The 25,030-nt window shown below is 35.7% G+C and overlaps 1 long non-coding RNA gene across 1 annotated transcript; it reads left to right on the top strand.

Annotated features, from left to right (window-relative positions):
• The first annotated feature begins 2,651 nt into the window (after positions 1 to 2,651).
• On the top strand, positions 2,652 to 24,593 carry LOC129011712 (uncharacterized). The gene is made up of 4 exons (XR_008493410.2): positions 2,652 to 2,733; positions 19,622 to 19,686; positions 22,108 to 22,197; positions 24,172 to 24,593. It is a non-coding gene; the product is annotated as an uncharacterized LOC129011712 (long non-coding RNA).
• The last annotated feature ends 437 nt before the right edge of the window (positions 24,594 to 25,030 follow it).

The following is a 25,030-nucleotide window of genomic DNA, read 5'->3' as shown; positions in this document are numbered from 1 at the left end:
TCACTTTTATTGCTTTAACTGTATTTGGATAAAAATAACCAAACTCATATATTCAACCTTATAATTATGGGCTGATACCTACATAAAATGTAGTCAGTAGAGGTCAATTAAATTCCTCCTACTAAAAATAGAAACTTTTAATTAAAATGTAACATGAGACAAGTGAAACTAAAATAATATGTTACAGAAAAAGGGACTGACATACAGAGAGAGAGAGAGGGAAACTACAATGGACAAAATATTTAGCTGTTTTTCAGAAAAGTTAGCTGAAAAGTTGGAAGAGGCAGATTTGTAATAAATATTTAAATTAGGTGAAATAAGGATTAAAAACTCACTGAAGAGAAATAATGTGTTTATCCTACAGTATTAACCATTTACAGATATTTCAGTTAATTTTGAACAAAAATTTATATTGGGTCAGATAAGACAATTTTTGAGTTTTTAAACAAGTCTTTGAAAAAAAAATCCAATACAGTAAATAACATAAATGCTTATTTAAGGGACAACTAAACAGAAAAATAAAAGTTATAATTCCAAGCTCACTGGATTTGTACTTTAAGATATTTCATGCAGAGAAATCACCCAAAATGAACACACAGGATGCATTATTTATATTATGGTTAGACTTCTTTATTGTTTAATAAGTATCTATTTTGGTTTTACCTTCTCCCTGATTTTTATGAACAAAAGTTGAATTTTAGCATTATAGAATGCACTTACGGATCTGAAAATCTAATTTATTAAACTTTTTTCTTATTGGTTGACTATATATAATCTAAAACTAATTAAGACAAAAGTTAGGAGTACCTTAAAAATAAAAAGTAATCATCTCTGCAATGAGCATTCTATACAAATAAACTCAATATCAAAATATATTTTGAAAAATTGTAAGAGACAGGAATTAGAAACATTTAAGGAGTTAGTTGAATTTAGAGATGATTTTACAAGCCAAGCATTTATATTGCTTTGTGACAACCAAATATTTTCAAATAAAAAAAACGCAGCCTGGCATTTTTATACAGATAAGAGTTTTGTATTCTACCATTTCAGCCATTCATGTGTAAATGAATTGCTTAAAGTGCTTAAAATAATTGAAAACAGATGAATATTTTGAGCATAATAAGCGTTCTCTATTCAAATGTTTCTTCCCTAGAAAACCCTTACTTTGGGTGGGGGATGGGTAGGACTACAAAAGTATTCTTTAGTCTAGTTGAATACCACGCATTTGAAATGAACAGATCTGAATTAATGAGGTCATGAGGTCTAAATGAAATATACAAGTCTGTCTGTGAATTTAAAACTGGATGAAAAACAGTTGCTAGGCCAGTTTTTCCTCTAGACATAATAGCTCTAGCAAAGGTACTTGAAACTGGGCCTAGACAGTTTTTTAAAAACAGACTTCATTTTTAGGAGCAGTTTTAGGTTCACAGACAAATGAGATAGAGGGTATAGTTTCCATACGTCTCCTATTCCCAGATATGCACAGCCTGCCCCACTGTCAACATCCTGCACCAGAGTGGCATACTTGTTAGAATCAATTAACCTATATTGACACATCATTATCACCCAAAGTCCATAGCTTACAATAGGGTTAACTTATGGTGTTATACATTCCATAGGCTTAGACAAATGTATAATGACATGCATTCACCATTATAGCATCATATAGAGTAGTTTCAGTGATTTGAAAATCCTCTCTGCTCCGCTGATTTAACAATCTCTGCCCCGTAACCACTAAGTTTTTTTGCTCTCTGTAGTTTTGCGTTTTACTGATTGTCAGATTGTTTGAATGATACAGTGCAATGTATCGCCATTTCAGATTGGCTTTTTTCAATTACTAACATGCATTTAAGGTGTGAACTAAGAAGAGGTGGAAAACCAGACTGCAATGCAGTAAGACAGGTATTTATCGGGGTCTTTGAAATTGTAATTCTGGAGGCACATATTTGTCCAAAGATCATGTGTTCCAAAGAGAGAGAGGGTAGTAGGAAATTTTAAAAGTACACTGAGGGTAATTACATAAGTTGTTTTGAAAGAATTATCACTGGTGGAAGAACCTGGCTTAGTACATGAGTCCATAGTTCCTTGATTGTTGCTATTCAGGAGTTGCAGTATTGGTGATATTCAGTTATTTTTCAGGATGCTATGGTTGTTGCAGTTTGGCCCAGTTCAAAGTTTCAAAGCAAACTTCTGTTTTTTTGTTTTTGTTTGTTTGTTGGTTTTGTTCTTTTTTGCAAGGTTACAAGCCATGCAGGTAATCCTTCTTAGAATGGCTTCTGAAATCTACTTTGGAACTCGGAACCTGAGTAACGCCATTTTGTAGAGCACATTTTACAAATATTCCTCCATGTCTTTTCATGACTTCATAGCTCATGTCTTTTTAGCCCTGAATAGTACATTGTCTGGGTGTACTGTAGCTTATTTATCCATTTACTCTTTGAAGGATCTTAGTTGCTTACAAGTTTTGACAATTAGGAAAAAGCTGCTATAAACACCATTGTGCCGTGTTTGTGTGGACACACAATTTCAAGTCATATGAGTAAATATCAAGTAGCATGATTGCTGGTTTGCATGGTAAAAGTATATTTAGTTTTGCAGGAAATTACCAAAAAGTCTTCCAAAATGGCTGTACCATTTTTTGTTCCCACCAGCAATGAATGAGAGTTCCTATTGTTTCACCTACTCGCCATCATTTGGTGTTGTCAGAGTTTGAAATTTGGGCCATTATAATAGGTATGTAGTGATATCTTAATATTGTTTTAATTTGCATTTCCCTTATGATGTATGATATTTTATATATTTATTTGTCAACTTGTACTTTCTTTGGTGAGATATCTGTTTAGATCTTTTGTCTTTTTTTTTTTTTAATATCAGGTTGTTCCCTTCTTCTTATTGAGTTTTAAGAGTTTTTGTATATTTTGGATAACAGACCTTTATCAGATATATCTTTTGCAAATAGTTTCTCTCAGTTTGTCAAGCCTTCATTTTTAAAATAAACAAAATTCCATAAACAAATGTCTAACTCTATAGAAAGTTAATTCTTGCCCTGGGTATTGCCTCTATTTCACAACATCTAACTGCATGAACTCCTTAAGCGTTCCCAAAATCTATGTGCATTCTGAGAATACACAATCTTCATTAGGTCAACTGCTTTTTGTTTAGTAAGCTGTGTTATTGATTAAATATCTTTTTTACACTGTCCTGTGGAAACTCTAGGGGCCCTAAAAGGCTTTGATGTGAGCAGTGGGTTAGGAGAGACTGTTCTCCAAAGGGATATTGGAATTGACACTGGATTAAAGACCCTAAGAGACTAGCTCTTGAATGACCTGGATGGATTATGTTAAATCGAGTAATCACAGTCAAGATATTGCCAAACGTCTACTGCTAAAATTTTCTGAAATTCTTTACTATGGGAATGCCAAATGTGTGGCACAAAGCTCTCACTTATTTGACCCCCAGATCCAAAGCGGGTATTTTAATTGAATAAAGTCATTTTGTCTGAACCAGGGTGATGAATTTCTTCAGTTGAGTGCTCCAGGAAGCTGCTAGCAATAGTGAGGACAGCATGACAAAAATAAAATTTGTGATTCTCACTTGGCTACTAAAATTATCTCTACTTTCCTTCGTTAATTAATGTCCTCCACTTTTTCCTTATAAACATATAAAAACAAAAAGGAGTAGATCCTTGTTTTACATATTTGAATTTCTTTTTTCCCCACTTTTAATAACAGGAAAATTCACCACCCTTATAGCATTCATTCATTTCTGAATAAAATACCTAGATTTTACCACCTAACTGGCACTGCTGTAGACAGTGGGATGGGACTACCAACAAGCACACAAAATGTACTACTTTCAGGATGCTTACTTTCCAACTGGGGAGAGTGAAGATGAATAAATAGAATATTTCATATATTAAAGAACAGCAAATGCTAAAAGTGAAATTGAAATGTGAAATGTGGACAGGGAATGTGTATGAGGGTGGGGTGTCACACATGTGGGTTGCAATCTTAGGTAGTGTGACCAAAAAATGCAACATTGAGAAAATGACTTTCGAGTAAATATCTGGAGGAGGAGTTTTGATTTGAAGCAGAAGAAAAGCAAGTGCTTAAAGCCCTGCTGTACATAGCCTGAGATATTCAAAGAACAGTGAGGCGTCCAGTTAATTGGAGAAGAGCAAGCAAGAATGTAACTTGAGATGCCAGCAGATAGCATTTTGCATTTCCTTCATGCCTTTCTATAATTATTTCATTGAATTATTTTAGTAGCTTTTTAACATAGTAGGTATGAGTACACCACTTTATACAGGTGAAGACAGAATCAAAATGTGCTATGCTTTATCTAATGTCTAACAACTAGTAAATTGCAGCATTCCCGCGGAGATGTAAATTTTTGGAATACAAATTCATCACAAATTCTGTTACGGTACAAATGCCACTTCATGACTAAAGAAATAACTAACATCTAAAATGAAAACTATCCTGCCATGTAGTGTCCCTGGCACCTAATTCAAAACAGCATGCAGTCCACATCTTCCAAGTAAAATCACTATTTTAGCAGCTTCCGTCAAGCTGGGCTTCTTATTTGTGGTTTTGTTCATCCATGCCAATGTTCTACTTGATATATATGTCAATGAACTACAGGAAAATTTTCACTTATGTGCAGTGTATTCTCAAAGATAATTTTTTAAAAAATGAAGTGAATGCTTATCAAATTACAGATTTTTTTTCCTAAGAGAAATTTGAATCACAATTGATCTCAATTACAAAATAAACAGCATTTACACTGTAGATATTATCTTTAGTTTTTGTCTTTTCTTAATACCTAATACAAAGCAGATGAGTTGAAGTCCTATGAATGTTTCATTTGAACATAAAATTTAGCAGCCTTTTACACCATTAATTATTTACGAATTGGTTTCAATTTAATCAAATTTGTAACATTTTTATTTTTCTCCAAAAGAACAAATAATTTTAATATTTTCCTCACTTTAACAAAGTAGCTAGAAACCATCCTCTAGGATTGCCTATAGGGAATAATCAACCACAGATAAATATATAATTCCCTATTACTAGGAAACTTGGAAATTGCTGTAGTAAAGTTGCCTGTTTGAGAAACAACTATAAAAATTCATCGGTATCCAAAATCTAGAGGAATTTGCCCTTGTGTCTTTTGATTTGGGGTTCATGTTACAAAACCCATGTTGATTTTCTCTGTTCACAAAATGTTAATACATATGGGTAAATTTCCTGGTCATCTGACACAAGTCTTTTCCTGTAAATCATTTTTTAGCAATTGAGTAGGATGACTGCCTCTACCTTTGAGGTGCCACATGGAGCACCCAAAATAAATTTTCCATATACTTTAAAACATATGTTTAAATAAGATCATTTTTTCATTTTAGTTATTTTATATTTTTTAACTCTTATTTTAGATTTGGGGGTACTGTCCAGGTTTGTTGTATGTAGGTAAACTCATGTCAAGGAGGTTTGTTGTACAGATTATTTTGTCACCCAGGTACTAAGCTTAGTACTCAATAGCTATTTTTCCTGTTCCTCTCCCTCCTCCCACCTCCACCCTCAAGGAGGCCCCAGTATCTGTTGTTCCCTTCTTTGTGTTCGTGAGTTGTCACGATTTAGCTTCCATTCATAAGTGAGAACATGCACTATTTATTTTCTGTTTCTGTATTAGTTTGCTAAAGATAATGGCCTCCAATTCCATCCATGTTCCCAGAAAAGACACAATCTCATTTTTTATGGCTGCATAGTATCCCATGGGGCATATGTATCACATTTTCTTCATCCAATCTGTCACTGATGGGCACTGAGATTGATTCTATGTGTTTGCTATTGTGAACAGTGCTGCAGTGAACATACACATACATGTGTCTTTATAGTGAAATGATTTATATTCCTCTGGGTATAAACCCAGTAATAAGATGGCTGAGTTGAATGGTAGTTCTGTTTTTAGCACTTTGAAGAATCACCACACTGTCTTCCACAATGGATGAACTAATTTACATGCCCATCAACAGTGTATACTTGTTCTCTTTTCTCCACAACATTGCCACTTGCCAGCATCTGTTATTTTTTGACTTTTTACTATTAGCCATTCTGACAGGTGTGAGATGGTATCTCATTGTGGTTTTGATTTGCATTCCTCTAATAATAAGTGATATTCAGCTTCTTTTCATATGATTTTTGGCCAATGAATGTCTTCTTTAGAGAAGTGTCTGTTCATTTCCTCTGCCCACTTTTTAATGGGTTTTCTTTTGTTGTTTGTAAATTTAAGTTCCTTATAGATGCTATATTAGAACTTTGTCATATGCATAGCTGCAAATATTTTCTCCCATACAGTATGTTGTCTGTTTACTCTGTTGATAGTTTCATTTGCTGTGCAGAAGCTCTTAAGTTGAATTAGATCCCATTTGTCAATTTTTTGCTTTTTTTGCAATTGCTCTTGGTGTCTTTGTCATAACTCTTTGCCTGTTTCTGTGTCCTGAATGATACTACATAGGTTGTCTTCTAGCATTTTTATAGTTTTGGGTTTTCCATTTAAGTATTAAATCCATCTTGTGTTGATTTTTGTACATGGTGTAAGAAATGGCTTCAGTTTTAATCTTCTGCATGTAGCTAGCCAGTTAACCCAACACTATTTATTGAATAGGGAGTCTTTTCCCTGTTTCTTGTATTTGTCAGCTTTGTGGAAGATCAGATGGTTGTAGGTGTGTGGACTTATTTCTAGGCCTCTATTCTGTTCCATTTGTCTATGTGTCTGTTTTTGTACTAGTACCATGCTGTTTTAGTTAGTGTAGCCCTGTGATATAGTTTGAAGTTAGGTAACAAGATGCCTCCAGCTTTGTTCTTTTTTCTTAAGATTGTCTTGGCTATTTGGGCTCTTTTTTTATTCTATACGAATTGTAAAATAGTTTTTTTTTTCTGATCCTATGAAGAATATCATTGGTAGTTTGATAGGAATAGCATTGAGTCTATAAACTGCTTTAGGTAGTATGACTATTTTAATGATATGTATAGGATATCTTTCTATCCAGGAGCAAAGAATTTTTTTAAAATTTGTTTGTGTCATCTCTGATTTCCTTAAGCAGTGTTTTACAGTTCTCATTGTAGAGATCTTTCACCTTCCTGGTTAGCTATATTCCTAAATATTTTATTCTTTTTGTGGCAATTGTGAATGAGATTGAATTCCTGATTTGGCTCTCGGCTTGGTTGTTGTTGCTGTATAGGAATGCTAGCGATTTTTGTATTCTGAGACTTGCTGAAGTTGTTTATCAGCTTAAGAAGCTTTTGGGCTCAGACTATGGTGTTTTCTAGATATAGAATCATGTCATCTGCAAACAGGGATAGTTTGACTTCCTCTATTACTATCTGTATGTACTTTCTTTCTTTCTCTTGCCTAATTGTTCTGGCCAAGACTTCCAATACTATGTTAAATAGGAGTGGTGAGAGATGGCATCCTTGTCTTGTGCTGGTTTTCAGGAAGAATGCTTCCAGCTTTTCTCCATTCAGTATGATGTTGGCTGTGGGTCTGTCATACATGGTTCTGAGATCAATTAAAACATATTACCCAAATATGCTGAAAATCTACCTAGGCTTTTTCCATCGATGGGCAAAAGAAAAAAGATAAAAGGTCTATTTACTTTATGAACTATAGCAAAATGTAATAGAATATTGAAATTACCCCATATATTATGTGTAAATAGGAAGCCCTTAGGAAATTCACAAAATATACTATCTGAAAACAATTCCACAGCTTAAATATTTTACTTACATATTGAATAATCAGAGAAAGTTTTAGGATATCAATGCACAGTGTATCAAATCTAATGTCATTCAATATGTAAAATGCAAAAACTACATCTGTCTTATTTTTATTCTTTTGACAAATTTTTGATCCACGATCATTGGTTGAAATATTTTAAGAACTAGGCATTTTGTCAAGTGATAGAAACTTAGAATATAGGTTAAAATAACAAGTATATAAAATAAGTATCTCATAATTCTAGAGAATATTCACATAACTCTTATTTCTCGATTTTGATGCTTTTATCTACCTGGGGGAGTTTTGCTTTTTTCTTGCCTGGCTTTTTTTGGGGAGGAGGCAGGTGGGACAGAATCTTGATCACTGCAACCTCTGCCTCCTGGGTTCGAGTGATTCTTGTGGCTCAGCCTCCCTAGTAGCTGGGATTAAAAACCTGTGCCACTATACCAAGCTAATTTTTTCTCCTCAAGTGATCTGTGTGCCTTGGCCTCCCAAAATGCTGGAATAACAGGAATTACAGGTGAGCCACTGTGCTCAGTCACATATTTCTATAACATTTTAAAAGACTTTTCGGGGGGGGGGGTGGTGGAGCCAAGATGGCCGAGTAGGAACAGCTCCAGTCTACAGCTCCCAGATGAGCGACGCAGAAGACAGGTGATTTCTGCATTTCCATCTGAGGTACCGGGTTCATCTCACTAGAGAGTGCCAGACAGTGGGCGCAGGACAGTGGGTGCAGTGCACCGTGCATGAGCCGAAGCAGGGTGAGGCATTGCCTCACTCAGGAAGTGCAAGGGGTCAGGGAGTTCTCTTTCCTAGCCAAAGAAAGAGGTGACAGATGGCACCTGGAAAATCGGGTCACTCCCACCCTAATACTACGCTTTTCCGAGGGGCTTAAAAAACGGCGCACCAGGAGATTATATCCTGCACCTGGCTCGGAGGGCCCTACACCCACGGAGTCTCACTGATTGCTAGCACAGCAGTCTGAGATCAAACTGCAAGGCCGCAGCGAGGCTGGGGGAGGGGCGCCCGCCATTGCCCAGGCTTGCTTAGGTAAACAAAGCAGGCAGGAAGCTTGAACTGGGCGGAGCCCACCACAGCTCAAGGAGGCCTGCCTGCCTCTGTAGGCTCCACCTCTGGGGGCAGGGCACAGACAAACAAAAAGACAGCAGTAACCTCTGCAGACTTAAATGTCTCTGTCTGACAGCTTTGAAGAGAGCAGTGGTTCTCCCAGCACGCAGCTGGAGATCTGAGAACGGGCAGACTGCCACCTCCAGTGGGTCCCTGACCCCTGACCCCCCGAGCAGCCTAACTGGGAGGCACCCCCTAGTCAGAGCAGACTGACACCTCACATGGCCGGGTACTCCTCTGAGACAAAACTTCCAGAGGAACGATCAGACAGCAGCATTCGCAGTTCACGAAAATCCGCTGTTCTGCAGCCACCACTGCTGGTACCCAGGCAAACAGGGTCTGGAGTGGACCTCTAGCAAACTCTTAACAGACCTGCAGCTGAGGATCCTGTCTGTTAGAAGGAAAACTAACAAACAGAAAGGACATCCACACCAAAAACCCATCTGTACATTACCATCATCAAAGACCAAAAGTAGATAAAACCACAAAGATGGGGAAAAAACAGAGCAGAAAAACTGGAAACTCTAAAAAGTAGAGCGCCTCTCCTCCTCCAAAGGAACATAGCTCCTCACCAGCAACGGAACAAAGCTGGATGGAGAATGACTTTGACGAGTTGAGAGAAGAAGGCTTCAGACAATCAAACTACTCCGAGCTACAGGAGGAAATTCAAACCAAAGGCAAAGAAGTTGAAAACTTTGAAAAAAATTTAGACGAATGTATAACTAGAATAACCAATACAGAGAAGTGCTTAAAGGAGCTGATGGAGCTGAAAGTCAAGGCTCAAGAACTATGTGAAGAATGCAGAAGCCTCAGGAGCCAATGTGATCAACTAGAAGAAAGGGTATCGGTGATGGAAGATGAAATGAATGAAATGAAGCGAGAAGGGAAGTTTAGAGAAAAAAGAATAAAAAGAAACGAACAAAGCCTCCAAGAAATATGGGACTTATGTGAAAAGACCAAATCTACGTCTGATTGGTGTACCTGAAGGTGACGGGGAGAATGGAACCAAGTTGGAAAACACTCTGCAGGATATTATCCAGGAGAACTTCCCCAATCTAGCAAGGCAGGCCAACATTCAGATTCAGGAAATACAGAGAATGCCACAAAGATACTCCTCGAGAAGAGCAACTCCAGGACACATAATTGTCAGATTCACCAAAGTTGAAATGAAGGAAAAAATGTTAAGGGCAGCCAGAGAGAAAGGTTGGGTTACCCACAAAGGGAAGCCCATGAGACTAACAGCGGATCTCTTGGCAGAAACTCTACAAAGCCAGAAGAGAGTGGGGGCCAATATTCAACATTGTTAAAGAAAAGAATTTTCAACCCAGAATTTCATATCCAGCCAAACCAAGCTTCATAAGTGAAGGAGAAATAAAATACTTTACAGACAAGCAAATGCTGAGAGATTTTGTCACCACCAGGCCTGCCCTAAAAGAGCTCCTGACGGAAGCACTAAACATGGAAACTAGTACCAGCCACTGCAAAATCATGCCAAATTGTAAAGACTATCGAGGCTAGGAAGAAACTGCATCAACTAACCAGCAAAATAACCAGCTAAAATCATCATGACAGGATCAAATTCACATATAACAATATTAACTTTAAATGCAAATGGACTAAATGCTCCAATTAAAAGACATAGACTGGCAAATTGGATAAAGAGTCAAGACCAATCAGTGTGCTGTATTCAGGAAACCCATCTCATGTGCAGAGACACATATAGGCTCAAAATAAAAGGATGGAGGAAGATCTACCAAGCAAATGGAAAACAAAAAAAGGCAGGGGTTGCAATCCTAGTCACTGATAAAACAGACTTTAAACCAACAAAGATCAAAAGAGACAAAGAAGGCCATTACATAATGATAAAGGAATCAATTCAACAAGAAGAGCTAACTATCCTACATATATATGCACCCAATACAGGAGCACCCAGATTCATAAAGCAAGTCCTGAGTGACGTACAAAGAGACTTAGACTCCCACACAATAATAATGGGAGACTTTAACACCCCACTGTCAACATTAGACAGATCAACGAGATAGAAAGTTAACAAGGATACCCAGGAATTGAATTCAGCTCTGCACCAAGCGGACCTAATAGACATCTACAGAACTCTCTACCCCAAATCAACAGAATATACATTTTTTTCAGCACCACACCACACCTATTCCAAAATTGACCACATACTTGGAAGTAAAGCTCTCCTCAGCAAATGTAAAAGATCAGACATTATAACAAACTGTCTCTCAGACCACAGTGCAATCAAACTAGAACTCAGGATTAAGAAACTCACTCAAAACTGCTCAACTACATGGAAACTGAACAACCCGCTCCTGAATGACTACTGGGTACATAACGAAATGAAGGCAGAAATAAAGATGCTCTTTGAAATCAACGAGAACAAAGACACAACATACCAGAATCTCTGGGACACATTCAAAGCAGTGTGTAGAGGGAAATTTATAGCACTAAATGCCCACAAGAGAAAGCAGGAAAGATCCAAAATTGACACCCTAACATCACAATTAAACGAACTAGAAAAGCAAGAGCAAACACATTCAAAAGCTAGCAGAAGGCAAGAAATAACTAAAATCAGAGAAGAACTGAAGGAAATAGAGACACAAAAAACCATTCAAAAAATTAATGAATCCAGGAGCTGGTTTTTTGAAAGGATCAACAAAATTGATAGACCGCTAGCAAGACTAATAAAGAAGAAAAGAGAGAAGAATCAAATAGACGCAATAAAAAATGATAAAGGGGATATCACCACCAATCCCACAGAAATACAAACTACCATCAGAGAATACTACAAACACCTCTATGCAAATAAACTAGAAAATCTAGAAGAAATGGATAAATTCCTCAACACATACACCCTCCCAAGACTAAACCAGGAAGAAGTTGAATCTCTGAGTACACCAATAACAGGCTCTGAAATTGTGGCAATAATCAATAGCTTACCAACCAAAAAGAGTGCAGGAACAGATGGATTCACAGCCAAATTCTACCAGAGGTAAAAGGAGGACCTGGTACCATTCCTTCTGAAACTATTCCAATCAATTGAAAAAGAGGGAATCCTCCCTAACTCATTTTATGAGGCCAGCATCACCCTGATACCAAAGGCGGGCAGAGACACAACCGAAAAAGAGAATTTTAGACCAATATCCTTGATGAACATTGATGCAAAAATCTTCAATAAAATACTGGCAAACTGAATCCAGCAGCACATCAAAAAGCTCATCCAACATGATCAAGAGGGCTTCATCCCTGGGATGCAAGGCTGGTTCAATATACGCAAATCAATAAATGTAATCCAGCATATAAACAGAACCAAAGACAAAAACCACGATTATCTCAACAGATGCACAAAAGGCCTTTGACAAAATTCAACAACACTTCATGCTAAAAACTCTCAATAAATTAGGTATTGATGGGACGTATCTCAAAAGAATAAGAGCTATCTATGACAAACCCACAGCCAATATCATACTGAATGAGCAAAAACTGGAAGCATTCCCTTTGAAAACTGGCACAAGACAGGGATGCTCTCTCTCACCACTCCTATTCAACACAGTGTTGGAAGTTCTGGCCAGGGCAATTAGGCAGGAGACGGAAATAAAGGATATTCAATTAGGAAAAGAGGAAGTCAAATTGTCCCTGTTTGCAGATGTCCTATTCAACACAGTGTTGGAAGTTCTGGCCAGGGCAATTAGGCAGGAGAAGGAAATAAAGGATATTCAACTAGGAAAAGAGGAAGTCAAATTGTCCCTGTTTGCAGATGACATGATTGTGTATCTAGAAAACCCCATTGTCTCAGCCCAAAATATCCTTAAGCTGAGAAGCAACTTCAGCAATGTCTCAGGATGCAAAATCAATGTACAAAAATCACAAGCATTCTTATACACCAACAACAGACAAACAGAGAGCCAAATCATGAGTGAACTCCCATTCACAATTGCTTCAAACAGAATAAAATACTTAGGAATCCAACTTACAAGGGACGTGAAGGACCTCTTCAAGAAGAACTACAAACCACTGCTCAATGAAATAAAAGAGGATACAAACAAATGGAAGAACATTCCATGCTCATGGGTAGGAAGAATCAATATTGTGAAAATGGCCATACTGCCCAAGGTAATTTATAAATTCAATGCCATCCCCATCAAGCTACCAATGACTTTCTTCACAGAATTGGAAAAAACTACTTTAAAGTTCATATGGCATCAAAAAATGGCCCGCATTGCCAAGTCAATCCTAAGCCAAAAGAACAAAGCTGGAGGCATCACGCTACCTGACTTCAAACTATACTACAAGGCTACAGTAACCAAAACAGCATGGTACTGGTACCAAAACAGAGATATAGATCAATGGAACAGAACACAGCCCTCAGAAATAACGCCGCATATCTACAACTATCTGATCTTTGACAAACCTGAGAAAAACAAGCAATGGGGAAAGGATTCCCTATTTAATAAATGGTGCTGGGAAAACTGGCTAGCCGTATGTAGAAAGCTGAAACTGGATCCCTTCCTTACACTTTATACAAAAATTAATTCAAGATGGATTAAAGACTTAAACATTAGACCTAAAACCATAAAAACCCTAGAAGAAAACCTAGGCATTACTATTCAGGACGTAGGCATGGGCAAGGACTTCATATCTAAAACACCAAAAGCAATGGCAATAAAAGCCAAAATTGACAAATGGGATCTAATTAAACTAAAGAGCTTCTGCACAGAAAAAGAAACTACCATCAGAGTGAACAGGCAACCTACAAAGTGGGAGAAAATTTTCACCACCTACTCATCTGACAAATGGCTAATATCCAGAATCTACAATGAACTCAAACAAATTTACAAGAAAAAAACAAACAACCCCATCAAAAAGTGGGCGAAGGACATGAACAGACACTTCTCAAAAGAAGACATTTATGCAGCCAAAAAACACATGAAAAAATGCTCACCATCACTGGTCATCAGAGAAATGCAAATCAAAACCACAGTGAGATACCATCTCACGCCAGTTAGAATGGCAATCATTAAAAATTCAGGAAACAACAGGTGCTGGAGAGGATGTGGAGAAATAGGAACACTTTTACACTGTTGGTGGGACTGTAAACTAGTTCAACCATTGTGGAAGTCAGTGTGGTGATTCCTCAGGGATCTAGAACTAGAAATACCATTTGACCCAGCCATCCCATTATTGGGTATATACCCAAAGGACTATAGATCATGCTGCTATAAAGACACATGCACACGTATGTGTCTTTATAAATAAATATAAATTAAAAAAATTGCAGCACTATTCACAATAGCAAAGACTTGGAACCAACCCAAATGTCCAACAATGATAGACTGGATTAAGAAAATGTGGCACATATACATCATGGAATACTATGCAGCCATAAAAAATGATGAGTTCATGTCCTTTGTAGGGACATGGATGAAACTGGAAATCATCATTCTCAGTAAACTATCTCAAGAACAAAAAACCAAACACAGCATATTCTCACTCATAGGTGGGAATTGAACAATGAGAACACATGGACACAGGAAGGGGAACATCACACTCTGGGGACTGTTGTGGGGTGGGGGAGGGGGGAGGGATAGCTTTAGGAGATGTACCTAATGCTAAATGATGAGTTAATGGGTGCAGCACACCAGCATGGCACATATATACATATGTAACTAACCTGCACATTGTGCACATGTACCCTAAAACTTAAGTATAATAAAATAAAATAAAATAAAATAAATTAAAAAAAATAAAAGACCTTTCTGGATTGAGTGAGTTCTCATTCCTATGTATCACTTTAGGAATCTGTGTGCTAGTGCTCAGGATAGTTATCAGATTGAAATTGTCTATTCCTTTTTTTGATTAGACCGGTAAATTTTTGCACTTGGTTTATTGTTCACCAATGTGGTCCAGAAGTCAAAAAGAATCTTTAATATACTATAGGTATTTTTTAAATTATATTAATCAAATAACACAAATTGAAAGCTATGATATTTTGGGAGATATTGTAGAGCAATAGAAATAGTTACAGAAAGCCTTTTATAGATTTGACAGTATAAAATGACACTAATAATACAACATGTTGCATGATATTTTGCAGCATACAAAAATGCTGATATAAAATGAGGATGCTCTAAGCAAAAATGGGTAGAATTTCTTTGTGGATTTTTGTTTGTTTTTGTTTTGTTTTGTTCTTCTTTTTGAAACAGAATCTTGCCCTGTCTCCCAGGCTAGAGTACAGTGGTACCATCTCAGCTCACTGCAACCTCTGCCTCCTGGGTTCAAGCAATTCTCCTGCCTCAGCCTCCCAAGTAGCTGGGATTACAGGCATGTGCCACAATGCCCGGCTAATTTTTGTATTTTTAGTAGAGATGGTATTACACCATGTTTGCCAGGCTAGTCTCAAACTCTTTAACTCAGGTTATCTGCCTGCCTCAGCCTCCCAAAGTGCTGGGATTGCAGGCATGCAACACTGCACCCAGCCTGTTTTTAAAATATAATTGAGCATTGATATATTTAACATACAGTTACTGCTTTCTTAATAAAAATAACTTAAAATTGCATGAACACATATTATAAATATCCCTCACACATCTTCCTAATAATAAAAACAAATAATATAAACATTTATTTCATGCAATTATGATTAAATTAAATTTATCCCTCATCTAATATTGATTCCTTTAAACATATTATGTAATAATTAAGTTTAAGAATCTCATTACAACATTGCAACGATTAAAGGACTCTTATGTGTAATCTATGTTCCTAGGCCTATAAGTTATCAAAAAAGTAAATGAGAATTTATCACTGTTAAATATGACAGTAAGTGGTCAATATGGCAAAATGGCAATTATATGAATGAGCCAATTGAGAATTAGGCAAACTTAGAGGAAACTAAGGAGTATCCTTTAACGAATAATCTCCTTGAAGACAGAAGCTGTACCATGTTCATTCTAATTGTAGTTACGATCATGTTGCCTGTCACATTAGAAATAATACATATTTGTTAAAATGATTTATGATATTTTAATTGATTTTCCTAATGATTCAGATGGTATGTAGTATGAACACACGATTCCCTGTCTGCTTTTTTTCAGCTGTTTTTGGTATTTGACGTAAGCCTCCTTCCAAAGAATAAAGAAAGAATGGAAACAAATGAAAACATTATGGCTAACATTCAAAAGATATGCCATTACCTAAAGTTGTGTAAGCTAACCGGAAGGAGATCCTGTGCCTGTCCGACTTTATTGTAACACTGCAAATATTAATGCCAGTGTTCAAGAGGGCATGGGCAGGAATGGAAACCTACAAAGGTAAAGGGCATAGCACATATTTAGGAATGAAAGGCTACACTTATGTTAAAAAGGTTTCAATGGACTAATTCTATGTTAAACAACTTAGATCCCAAAGTGAAACAGTATACAGAGTAAGAATGTACTAAGGATGCCAGCACAGGTCATCTGGTAATGGTGACAGAAATACAATTCAATTTATTTGGGTTTATTACATATTAATATTGATGTGCTGCTTATATGTGTCTGTGTTTTTACTTTCACGTATCTGGTTCTGAAACAATCTGATTTTTAAAACTAACAATAACGTGTGCTGAGCCTGCATGATGAAGGACTGACCCTGAAATGTAGCACATTCTTTAAGGTAAAGAAGACCATCTGTGAGTCCACTTAAGACATAGCCAAGCTATGTTCTACTAGATTGGAAACAAATGACATTTCTTATGTGAAATATCTACACGAGGTATCATCAATATGCGTTCTTCCTGGTTTTATGTTTTCAGTCCATTGTCCAGGAAGATAATTTATATAGCATTCATAGTTGTATCTCCCATAATCTATAGACTTTTAGCTCACTATGTGGGTTCCTTTCATTAGGGTTATGTACCCTTGTTCTGAGAACCATGATCGAGGCACTAAAAGCATCCTTGTTTAATAATGCCCAGAATGACTATTTATAAATAATGTTTTTTAGACAGGAAGAGTAAACTATAAGTATTTGAGGTGAAGGATATGTTCATTAGGATATATTAATTTTACATTGTATACATATATCATAGCATCACTTTGTACCTCATAAATATAAACAATTATAATTTGCCAATATAGAATAAAATAAAAAATAAACAAAAGAAAAATGACAAATCATAATATAATGACAACTATGAATATTTTATGGATAACAATACAAAAACGTTGAGAGCATCTGAATAAAATTATCATGTAAACTCCCAAATTTCTTCACTTTAGTTATTTAAGAACACTTAGGCAATGGCATTTTTTGTATTCTTGTCTGTCCTCCTTTTGCTCATTCTTATTCAACTGATATTCTTCAGTAAACCTTGTGCTGCATTTATCCTAGAGCACTCTCATTTGTGTCACTTCCTTAGATTAGATGCTTGCTAAAAACCAACGAAGATTCCTAATCTTTGCATAATATGAAGTCAAAGCTTACTTTCTCCACAAAGTCTCCACTGATGAAGCTCCTCAGGAAGTATGCTTTCCTCCAATACAATTTTCTACTTACTTATAATTTGTGGCTATCTTCTCTTTCTATTTTCTTGGCACTAATTTTTGTTTTACTGCCTGCTATTGCTGTTTTGCTTTTATTAACTATTTTGCATCTGAATAAAATGATAGAGGGGACATTATTATTTTTATTGGACAAAGGATATTTCAAATTAGGTACCAGTTTGGAACACATTTCTCTGTTAACATAAAAATACATACCATTTAACTTCTTCTGTAAAATTCTATTCAATTTACATGAATTTTATTTGAAAAATGTGAGTTATAGTGCTCTATATTAGAAAATAGTAAAAACTCAAATACATTTATTGGGAATTATGTTTTTAAAGAAATGGACTTTTGTGCAATAATTCAATGATACACAGATTATTTCTAATAGTATTCTGCTTTTTTCTGAATTATAAGTTACTTGATTATTACTAATGTAATTGAACTAGTTGGCTTGTGAAAAGAATATGAAAAAGCAAGAAGATTACTAGTTTTTGAATATAAGGTACAAGACATGAGCTAGGTTAATATATATATGTATTTGATTAATTTTTCCTTAAATTTCTCAAGGTAGGGATTTTTACTACATTTTTAAATGCCAATTTTGTTTAGACAATGTCCTCTTACAGGACTTCATTTTCCAAGCAATAGCGTATGTTAAAGATTAGGTACAAGAGTGGGTAAATTTACTTAGTTCTCTGTTGCCCCATGGGCATGTGAGCTGAAAACATTTTTTAATCTACACATTACCTAGCTTTTTTGACTTGAAAGAGTTGAAATAAATATATAACATGAATGTTCATTTTTGACACTAGTTATAGCTCACTAAATCTTAATAAATGAAGTCTGCTGTTAATGTTAGCAGAATATATACCTTATCTTCTTAAGTCAACATTGCTGGACTATTTCATGAGTTTTGAATACTCAACTTCACATTTGAAACAGCATTAGTCAACAAAAGCATCCACTTATCAAGATACCTTAGGTTTGCAATAGATGTTCATTATTTACCTTTCTAAGCACTCAGCTTCTTTCAAAGGCCCTGGCAAGCCAAATAAACCAGCTATTCCTCACGCAGGAGAGTGTGTGAGCATGGCTTTTGTTCTTTCAATTGCAAGAGATACATGGAAAAAAAGGTTTCTTGAGAAATTTGTGAGGTGCAGGTTTTATTTGATAATCAGACACCGTTTTAACTGAATGGAAAAGAAATGTACGGCACTTTCTATCGTTTATGCAATCTTTTTGCCTTCTTTATCCCAAAATGACCAGTAACATTAATTGAGGAATTCATAAAGTTAATTAAGAAGTTCATAAAGATGGAATGGCAAAGGCTTTTGACTTCTGTTGTTTTCAATTCTGGAGCAATGAATAATTCTAATGTACTCAAATATTTTTTAACTGGTGATAATTATTAGTATTTATTTGTGTTCTAAAAGTTGGTTTATTTTCATGTTTGTTGGTAGGTTTATAAGGGCACACATTTGTCAGTGATCACATTTTACAGAGTGCCGAGGACCAGGCTATATAATCTGGTTTATCGAATGCCAGCAGGACACCGTGTAATTTTAGAAGCTCGATGTGCTATTGTTGATGAATATTATGATGATGGTTGATGTATTTTTTTATTATCTATACAACACTAATAATATCTTATTGCTTTAATTTTTCAATGCAACAAAATAAATGTAACAGACAGCCATATGGAATACATTATATTGTGTACAATATGAGCAAAATACTTACGAAGTATTTTGTTTTTTTTTTTTTTGGAGACGGAGTCTCGCTCTGTCCCCTAGGCTGGAGTGCAGTGGCACAATCTCAGCTCACTGCAAGCTCCACCTCCCGGGTTCATGCCATTCTCCTGCCTCAGCCTCCCGAGTAGCTGGGACTACAGGTGCCCGCCTCCGCGCCTGGCTAATTTTTTGTATTTTTAGTAGAGACGGGGTTTCACCGTGTTAGCCAGGATGGTCTCGATCTCCTGACCTCATGATCCGCCCATCTTGGCCTCCCAAAGTGCTGGGATTACAGGCGTGAGCCACTGTGCCCGCCCTACAAAGTATCTTTAAAAATTAAAAATAACAAAATAATACATAGATCTAACAACATACTGAAAAAACAAATATACTCTCAAGGCATGAACTTTATTGTTTTCGCTATTTTTATTATAGAGTATCTGTCTCTTGGCTTCCTGAGAATCTGTCATGATTAAATAGTGAATGAAAGAAACTGAATGGTATGTAACTGGCTTTTTCAAATAAAGCTAATTAGAAGTAAAGTAGCCACAGAGCAATGGATGAACATTGCAATTAAAAAGAATTGCACAGATAATCTTATGAAAATTGCAGAGATAAGGGTAGATATTTATTGTTGATGAAATAATAAGCCAGGGCTGAATTTCAGTTTTTGAGTCTCATAAGAGTAATATAATTCTAAACAAAATAGTTCTCTTTTAGCATTTTAAAAGTTATTATGCAAATATACATATAAATAATATTAATAAATTATTTATAATTATTAGTAATTTGCTTTATTGAGTAGGTGTACAAAATGATTTTCATCAATTGAAAAAGCATACAAGGAACTGATTTTTCAAAACAACTAAAATTCTCCTCAAGCTAATAGCTTCCATTTAATACCATGAATACCTGGAAATGTTTTCTCCTCAGCTTTTTGACTCTACATGACAGATAGTTTATCAATTTAACTTTTTGGACACACATTTTTGATATCGTGACACTACTCTCTGAGGGCTAAACTATGTGGAGATAAGTTATTTTAGAATATTTAAAAGATACCTTAAAATCACAATATTGCCTTTTTAAAATAGTTTATTGAAGGCATCTTAAAAATGATAAGGCACTAAATTTGCATTGTATTTTAGCCTGAGTATTAGCTTTAGAAAGTTCTTGGGCTAGGGCGCTGATCACCTCACATATCCCGGAAATATTTAATTAACTCCTCTCCACCACACCCCTAAGAGCAATTCCTTACCATTGTAAATGCACAGATGCAACTTGGAAATGCACAAGAAGAAAAAGATAGGGCATAAAGGCTTCTTTGCTGGGCACCTCCAACATGAGGATCTCAAGTGCCAAGGGCCTAGTTTTGATAATATGGGAAGAAATAGAAGAGAGTAACTGTATTTCATCTCTAGTCACCTCTTGCTCACTGTTGCCGGGAAATGTTACAGACTTTGCATCATTTCTCTGTATGTGTCATTTCATTCTTTTTAAAACTCCCTTTAACAGATCTAATTTTTTTAATTGAGAAGTAAAAAGTGGATATATTTTCAGTGTACTTATCTGATTTTTTAAAATGTATAAACAGGACTATCAATAATGTAGTAAACATTGCCTCTTTTCTTCTTATACATTCATATACCTAATATTTTCTAGTAATATTCTAGTTCAGCTTTTAACTTTTTCTCTTATTTTATTTGTCTTTTGTTGATACTATATACTTTCCTATTACTTTATTTAAAATTTATTCATTTATTTAAAATTCATATTATGTAATTTAAGCACAATATAATATTTAACAAAGTAATAAAATTGATTCATAATAATTTTCTTATCAAATTTAAAGCAAGAGGCTATATATAAGAAAACAGTACATATTCTATATGAGAAAGGCAGGGCTTGCTCTTGCTCAAGGCCTGTTTCTAGGCCATGAGACATCTTTCTATAAATTAGAAAAATGGTTATTTTTATGGATGGATCCAGCTCTGCAACTAGAAATCTTAATGAATAGACAGTGCTTTATGTGCAGGAAAATGGCACCGGATGCATGACTTGAAGTACAGCACACAAGCTTAATTCCATCTCCTTTATTCCCCTTGGTCAGGAACCTCTGTGTAATGCAAAATTCATACATATATATGATCATATTGCTTGTAGGACTCCTTCTAACCTCTCTATAGCACAATATTAATCTAAAAGTAAAAGTTAGAAATAATGTCACAAAATTACTTCAACTGCAAGATATATTAGTTTGTCAGGCCAAAATTTCTACCCATATCCAACTATCCAACTATATAGACTAATTCCTGCAACTTGCCTTTGCAAATGCAAAATAACTGTGCTTCTTTCCATGGCAACCCCTCTGAACTGAGACAACAATCTCTTTATATCTCATTTACTAAATGTCCTTTAAAATATGTAGAAGCACTTAAGCTTTCTGTAAAAACCTTAGCACAAAACGAAATAGAAAGTAGAATGTGTTCACGAACTTATTTCTCGTTATCAGCCCGAATTTAGTCTATGGAAGCCAACAGGTATTTGAACTTTCTTAGTGCGACTCTCAGAGAAACAACACAAGAGTGTGACATAATGGGCACTAGAATCACATTTCCAACAATTTTGTAAGTTTCCTATTCTCCTGGGTACGTCCTCTTAAACAAACAAAAAGTATTTAATTCACTTCCATCCAAACAAATTAAGAAAACAAGTTTCCTCTGGACTTTGCCTCATTTTGTTCTACAAATCTCTTCCAAAATTAAAACTTCTTATGACAGATATATACCTCTTTATTTTACATGGTATTACTCTTGGAATTCTATAACCCTCATGACAGATGTATTACATTCCTCTCAAATTGCTTGCATTTCCCTTAACTTTTGATGTTATCTCAATGAATTCTTTTCTTGCTGTTCTAGGAATTTGCTGTACCATTGTGCCCAGAATTGGTTCCTTCCGGTGGGTTCTTCGTCTGGCTGACTTCAAGAATGAAGCTGTGGATCCTCGCAGTGAGTGTTATAGTTCTTAGAGACGGTGTGTCTGGAGTTTGTTCCTTCAGACGTTCAGATGTGTCCAGAGTTCCTTCCTTCTGGCGGATTTGTGGTCTCGCTGACTTCAGGAATGAAACCACACACCTTCACAGTGAGTGTTACAGCTCTTAAAGGTGGCGTGTCTGAAGTTGTTTGTTCCCCCCGGTGGGTTCGTGGTCTGAGTGACTTCAGGAGTGAAGCTGCATACCTTCACAGTGAGTGTTACAGCTCATAAAGGTAGTGCAGACCCAAAGAGGGAGCAGCAGCAACGTTTATTGTGAAGACTGAAACAACAAAGCTACCACAGCATGGAAGGGAACTCGAGCCAGTTGCGGCTGCTGGCTCTGGTGGCCAGCTTTTATTTCCTTATTTGGCCCTGCCCACATCCTGCTGATTGGTCCATTTTACAGAGTGCTGACTGGTTCATTTTACAGAGTGCTGATTGGTGCATTTACAATCCTTTAGCTAGACACAGAGCGCTGATTGGTGTGTTTTTACAGAGCGCTGACTGGTGCATTTACAATCCTCTAGCTAGACAGAAAAGTTCTCCAAGTCCCCACTCGACCCAGGAATTCCAGCTGGCTTCACCTCTCACCATTTCTCATTTCTCCATTGAAATATTTCAGAATGCCCTGTCCTGTAGCTGCCTGTCACGTTATAAATATCAGTTCAATAACATTTATAAAGAACTTACAATGTAGAGGCCTTATGCCAAAGTGCTTTCATATTTAACAACAAAGGCAACAACAGCAACATCATCAAGAATAAATATTATCGTTTACTCTTAATCCTTTCTAGGTAATGCCCCACTTCTTTTGATCATGCCTGACATATAGAAAAAAAAAGTGACTCTCTTAAATTCCAGTTCTTTTCTGCTCTCAGTGCTATATGTATAACCCACCTAATCTCCAAAGTTTATATCCAAAGATCACATTTCATTCTTTATTTGCTTCGATCACTTAGAATTTTGATAATAAAATTCTCTTTTGAAATGCTCTTCTTTCTTTGTTGCCATGACACTAGTCTCTAAGTCTTCTTTGTATGATGAAACTTTACTACCCATGATCCAACAGACTAATTTTCCTTTATTTATGTTTAAATCATTTTTGCACTAGGTTATTTCTTAAACCCTCTTCCCTCTTCATATTCGTGTTCTCTTCTTGTGTACTCCAAAAAGAATGTCAATAATCATGAGCACAGAGAAAACCCTGTTTTCTCTCTTTGCACATTTCAAAAAGAGTAAGAATGATCAGGCATGCTATAGTAATTTTCTGTTTATTGGTTAATATTTGAAGTGTTTAATAAGAATTATTTCAGATGGTTACTCCCATCGGTATGTCTTTAGGATTATCTATAGGAATGATACTAACCGTGAAGGTTTTACACAAGGATACAATTCTCTACTTTTTAATGAGTTCTTGTCTTTCCTAACAGTTGTATTGGCAGTGATTAATTTTAGTTTATTTCCCATATTAAATATAGATGGTGCATTTCAAAAGAGAAATGCTTAGTATCTCAAATATTGGCCACTCACCCTTAGGTACTCATTTATTTTCTGCTTCTGCAGATTACTGAATTGGCTAATTACTTCAAAGCACTGTGTCAAGAATTCATTTCTGTTAAATGCTGATAATGTCTGAGTAGGAATAAGTGTTTATCTACAAGATGTTTTTGCAGAATCAAAATGCCCTATATGTGTCATTTCATAGCAAATAAAAGAAAAAAATTAAAATCCCAAAAAAAGCTCTTAGTGATAGTATAAGTTCCTCTGTCTACCGTGGCCTTGATTATGACAGCACGGATTAACAATCACCAAAGCCACATATAAATTGTAATTGATGAAATAAAGACAGCTGGTTCATGAATATAAGAACATAAGAGTTGGGCATTCACTGATTGGCATGACTTTTTGGATTAAAAAATTTATGAATTTTTATTTTTTCTTTGCTTCAGAGAATAGAGAAAAAACATTGTTTTCTGAAAAACAATTCTGCAAAAACACTGACATTAACAAAAAACACACCTGCTTGGAAAAGGGGATAACATGTTGGTCAATGGTTAAATTATATTTACTTTGATATGTCTCTGCAGGTTAAATCAATACCTGTATGAAGCTTGAAGTTCACATTTATTATGGAGGGCACTTGTAAAAGTGTATTTGAAGCCTGTAAGAGCCAGAAGGACTCAGTCATATGCTGCCTTCTGTGCCTGATGTTTTCTTTTGAACTAGGGAGAGACGTGAACATACAGTCTGTTATTGTAGCTTGTGCACAAAGACTCAAATAAGAAAGATGTGGGTGTCTGTATAAGAAAAGGTTTAGAAAACTTGGCAATATATTCTATGAATGTTAAGAACTTGTATTATGGTAATTCTGTAAGTCTAAATACAATTGAAGGAAATAAACATCTCTGTGTATAATGAGATTAACTGAAACATAATTGAACAAAACTGGAAATAAAGAAAAATCTATCAAATAATTAAGAAATAATGCTATTTTCTTCTAATGAAGTCATAATGTTCTCTCATTTTTAAATTCAGAACGTAGTAACTCCAATATAAAGCACCTATAGCAGTAATCTCAGGCACTTCATTACCTGACATAATACCTTACAGTATAAAACTGTTGAGATCTAAAAATATGCAACCAGTTAAATCTGCCTCCTTATTTATTTTAAGACAGTATTAAAATCATGACATTGAAAAGAATAATAATATGATATGATATGACATAATGTGATGTGATATGACATACACAATATGAAATAATATATCATATCTTACTCCACATTTTGGGTTACTTGCAGTATGCTA

The sequence above is a fragment of the Pongo pygmaeus genome, chromosome 14, assembly GCF_028885625.2.
Source record: "Pongo pygmaeus isolate AG05252 chromosome 14, NHGRI_mPonPyg2-v2.0_pri, whole genome shotgun sequence".
In the NCBI taxonomy this organism is placed as follows: domain Eukaryota; kingdom Metazoa; phylum Chordata; class Mammalia; order Primates; family Hominidae; genus Pongo; species Pongo pygmaeus.
The sequence above is the reverse complement of the archived record's forward strand: the minus strand, read 5'-3'. Positions and strand labels throughout refer to the sequence as shown.